Source organism: Vombatus ursinus, unplaced genomic scaffold (assembly GCF_900497805.2).
Source record: "Vombatus ursinus unplaced genomic scaffold, bare-nosed wombat genome assembly UNPS02014874.1, whole genome shotgun sequence".
Lineage (NCBI taxonomy): Eukaryota > Metazoa > Chordata > Mammalia > Diprotodontia > Vombatidae > Vombatus > Vombatus ursinus.
Window position 1 is genome coordinate 561,242 of NW_020954652.1, and position 5,633 is coordinate 566,874.

A 5,633-nucleotide genomic window follows, 5' to 3' on the forward strand; every position below is an offset into this window, starting at 1 on the left:
CTAGCTTATATCCTCATGACCAAACAGGGAAAATATTCTACCAAAACAAAGGAGCATAAGTTAGAACTAGGCCCTTAGAAGTCAGTCATCACATGAAAGTCCAGAGTTTAGTTAAAGGGCTTGCCCAACATCCCACAGGTAGTAGTTGGCTGAGGCATCCTTGAAGCCCAGACCTCTCCCATGTCTAGTACTCCACCCAACCATACTCAAAAGCAGCTTTTATAGTAGCAAAGAACTGGAAACCAACTATGTGCCCACAGGTTAGGGAATAAATGCCTGGAGTATTATTACTTCTCTTTGAGGAATGTGAACCAGAGAATATAGAATTATACTCACAACTAGGAATTAAGAGGACATTAAATAGCAACAAAGATCAAACTAATCAGGCAAAACAAACTGGGACAGGAAAATAATTGGTCGGTCAGACCACTGGTGAATGAAATTCTGAGAACTGTGGAAATAAAGTGAATGAAGTGGAATCAAACAACTGCAATAATGTAAACAAAAACTACTAAAAAGGGCAGCTGAATTTCTTGTTTGCCACCAATGTTGGTTCATGAGGGCATGACATCTCAAGCTGAAGGACTATGGCTGCAGAATGCAGTATACTCCAGCCATGTTGAATTTGTTTTCTTTGTCAGAAGATTCAAAATGGTACCTCCTCCTTTTAAAGGTGGGGAGCTATGGCTCATGCAATTGATCAGACACAATTTTTTTGGTTTTGCTGAACTTTTAAAAACCTTTCCTACAAGGAAAAGGCTTGCCGTGTAAGAAAAGTAGCATTACATTCAGAAGTGAATCTAATACTGTATACCATGATAGCAACATACGTAAAAGGTCACATTACAAACAAAATTAGAGAAGCAAGGAAATTATCTTCTAGACTAATGGGAGTTCACAACCAAAAAGAAATAAAGGATCACTGTAAGCCCCTCTTTCTCTCCTACTGCCACCACCATGGGACAAGACCTCATCACTCCATAACACTAATTACTGCCGAAGTCTCTCTTCCACTCCAGTCCATTCACCACTCAGCTGTCAAATTGTCTTCCAAAAAGCCCAGGACTGACTATGTTACCTCTCTACTCAATACACTTTAACGACCAAATATAAGACAAAATTACATACAATTTAAAAGGTTTTTGTGTAAGTGAAACTGGAAAAAAAAAAACTTGGCAATTTTTCTGGTCTCATCTCATTTCCAAATAAATATAAGAATCAGATTCAAATTTAGGATAAGAGCCATTCCCAATTGATAAATGGTCAGAAGAAATCCAAACTTCCAATAGCCAGATGAAAAATTGCTCCAAATCACTTTTCCCCCATCAAAAAGCATTTATTAATAAGCATTCACTATGTGCCAGACACTAGTGTTACAAAGACAAAAAATAAATCACTTTCTTGACAAAAATGACAAATATCAGAAGGATTGTGCGTACAGGCACATTAATGCACTATGGATAGAGCTATGAATTAGGCAATTTAGATGATGCCTAAAAGGTTGCTTAACAGGGCATATCCCACTGTAACTTAGCAATATCACTACAAAGATTATTGGACAGAGATCTAAAAAGGAGGAGCAGGTCTCACATGCTTTTGTAGTGGGGAAAAAAATGTTAATCAGTTGGGAAATATCTTAACAAAATATGACATATGGAGTGGAAACGTTGTGCCACAACATATTGTTTCAGAGAAACCTGAGAAAATTTGCACGATCTGATGCACAGTAAAGTGAAGAACTCTGTCTCATCAATGCAATGACCCCTGTGCTGCCACAGTGTCCCTACTCTGGCCAGAGAGGTAATACTCAGAATCCAGAATAAGACATAAATGGTCAAACTGGGATTTTATTTGGCTGCTGTGGTGAGAGTTTTGTCTTCCTTCTCCCCAGTTGGGGGAAGAGATCAAGAGAGGAAAATGCTGGTCATGTGAAAATATTTTAATTTAAAAATTTAGTTTTAAAAAAGTAAATGTAATATAAAAGCAAAAACTTTTGAGAAATACAGTGGAGGGTTAGGAAACCAGATTAAAAATATTTAATTGGGAAATACTTAAAAAAACAAAACAAAACACAATGCTACTCAGGGAGGCCAATGTACATTTTCATGGCCCCTTTTCTATTTCAGTTTGATACCAATGGGTTAGAGTACTAACAGTACCTAAGAAAATGTCTGTTTTAAAGGTAAAAATAAAAATGGGGGGGAGAAGAGAGAGTAACCATTGGATAAGCCAAGACATACCTGTCCTTTCAATAAAGCCAAAGTGAGAGGCTGCATGTTTTTTTTTTTTTTTGCACGAGGCAAGTGGGGTTAAGTGACTTGCCCAGGGTGAGTAGCATGTGTCTAAGACTGGATTTGAACTCAGGTCCTCCTGACTACAGGGCCAGTACTCTATCCACTGCACCACCTAGCTGCCCCTTGCATGGCCTTTCAACGAGCACTTTTATAAGTATTTTGCCTAAGTTTTCAGACGTTGTGGGAGATCAAGTCAGCAAGTAGGCTGTCACAAAATTTATCAATAAAAATTGAGAGAATGGGGGCACTATGTGATCTCTAAAATTCTTTGACTACTCCTGTATTAAATAATTCTGATTTTTTAACCTCTACGAGCATACCTAATTATTGTTCTCCCTATGCTTGCCACATACTAAGCCATAAGGTTCCAATGGAACTGTATCCTAAGGAAGAAATACCCTCAGAAGCATTTTTTTTTTAAAGGTATTGGGTATGTTTCCAAGTTATTGTGAATAAAAGCATTATGAGTATTTGCAAATCAAAAGATCTTTTCTTGTAGTAAGGGATTATATCTGTACTATTCAAAAGCAAATTAACTTCTCCCTAGGTGAAGTCTCCAAACTAAAATGAAATAGTCAGTGCTTCCACATGGCTTTAGTGTTCCCCAGGGAGACAAGTCCGAGGCAGCCAGAAATCACTTCTCCTTTCCCCTCAGACAGCCTGTGTCACTGCCATAAGTTTTGGTTTCAAGCAAACAAAGTGGTTTTTCTCTACTTGATGGTACTGTATCTATTTAACAAAAGGATTGGGAGATAAGTTATTTTTATTATTTTTCATTCCCATACACAAACAACTAAAGAGCTTTTCCACACACCCACATCTGTAAAAAAATTATTTTTAAATAAAATTCCTTTTGTTGTAGTTAAAAAAAAAAAAAAGGCAAGTTAAGAATGTGTACAGAATAACTTTGGTTCAATCTCCGAGATCTTTGAAAGGAAAAAACATACCATACACTAAAAGCACACACTGATTAGGGAAGCTCACTACTGCCATATTTTCTTAGGGGAGGTGACAGCCAATATTAATTCAAAGCCAAATTACATTTTCTTCCCTGGTACAAAGAAGAATAGGTGAATTGAGAATGGGAACCTTTGCTACCAGTGTTACATGTTGCCCGAAATCTCCAAATCTTTCTTTTCTAATATTTAGAAATGTAAATTTACTCAGAGATGGGGAGATCCACTAGTTCAATCTTGCCCATTTTGTGGATGAAGAAGCTGACTGTAGTCACACCATCCACTACTGGGAGAGCTAAACTAGCCTTTAAATACTTTCTCTGGCCTTTTTACTCCTCAGCAAAGTCATTTCCCTCCAAGAAGAACAGCAAGTGTTTCCTCCCTTTCACAAAAAAAGGCTGGGGTAGTTAAATGAAATGTTACACTCTTAAACATACCCTAATGTCTATTAGTCTAATTTTATTTCCAAACTCAGGGCAAAGATACATTTACTGTATCTTTTTACTTATATTAATATACTTGCCCCTCCCCCTCCATACTGCCATACCAAATACTGCCCCCAAAAAATCTGTTTTCAGTTATTTTCAGAATGAAACACTGATTTAGGGTAAATGTTTAGGATCAAGTTATCAGAGCTGTACGATTAGCCAAAAGACAATAAGCATCATAAAGGAATTGGCTCTATCTATAAAATTTTAAATTTTTAAATACCTCAGTCACACAACTTTTATTTAATTTTTATTCTGATATTTTCTCAAATATAAAAAGTCAAAATTCTTACACCAATCTTCAAAAGAAAACCATGCAGAACAATTAAAAATGTTTACAGCCTTTTGTTTCCTTAGTTTGCTTCTTTATACTAGGTTGTTGTCAACAGAACAGACTTTTCTTGAAAACTCCACACTGTTAGGTCAACCCTGGTCACGGTCCATCTAGATGGGCCCAAGATGACTGCCTTAGTGGGCTCAGCACTCCAAGTTCTTAAATGTTAACAAGTATGGCACTTACCCAGCTGGGAAACTTCAACTGTAGTTTACAAAAGGGGCAGAAAACATCTTTCTCCTGATGTCAACAAGTCAAAATTACTAATGGTCTTGTTTTATAAGTTATCTTTGCTTCTAATAAGTAGGCATCTTGCCCACTCCAAGATAATTTAGGGGACAAGAAATCAAAGTCACTTGTGAACCTTTAAGGAAGAAGACCACAGGTAATGTACCAATGAGTAACTGGCCTACTATCTGATGACAATGTTTAGAAAACAGGATTGAGTTCAGGGGAGGGGGATGAGAGAACATTTGGCCACTTCATTGGAGCTCTTCTATTTGGGCTGAAGGTATCTTCAGTCTCCTTTCTACACAAAAAAAGCTATCTCTCCTTAGGGTTTTAAATATGTAATTCTGCTAGACTGGTCTGAACTATTTAGCAAAAGCCAATCCTGTGGCAATACGTTGTTTACTTTGAAATATGACAATTGTAAAATGTTCTGTTAAATTATACAAAGAGAAGCATTAGGAATCAAAACTAATTAAGGGAATTTTGCAAGTTGCATAGAGACTAAAGAGATCTGTACACTGAAGGGCACTAAAGAATCTTGATGTGGCACTACTAAGCCCAAATGTTCTGACCAAAAAATTATACAACAAAATATTTATAGGCTAACAACTCTTAGGAGCTGGTTAACATCAATACTGTACATTTTTACATTTTTATCAAATACATAGTTTGAGTTACAAAATAAGATCATGCATTATTTACCTCTAAGAATACCATGTACAAGTTTTTTTTTTTTTTTAAAATCCCCAGTGTTAGAATGTGAAGTGGGAGTAGTTTTATGTACAAACACTGAGTCCATAAAACAAAAATCCAGTTTCTTTTGGCTGTTTGATATTCAAAGAAACTTCTCAAATGACTAAGTTAGTCTGAGAAACATCTAGCCCATGAGATTTTTCTAAGTCAGTTTATGGGACTGAAAGAGTTTGCCCAGAATGTTTTTTTTAAAGATGTTTAACTTCCTATACAAGAAGAAATAACATTTCTCAATCAAGTTACATAATTTAGAATAGGAAATTCTCCAAATGTTCATTTTCTACTTTCTTCATTTCTTTTGGTTAGTAGTAATGTTTTCAAAACCTATTTTCATGTGAGTTAGAACTTGTACTTAAGATCTGGTGTGTTTGAATGGCACAAGATCTCATTTCAAACTGTGGCACCAATAATTCCTAAAAGTGTAACAGCACTCAATTTTCATTTATAGCAGCATTTTACACAATTGTGTTTTAAAAGTAGGTTAACGATTTGTGTACTGAATAACAAAGTGTTTAAATTACATGTACTTTCCACTTTACACTCACTATTTACCATTTAGAATATTTACAAATGTTTA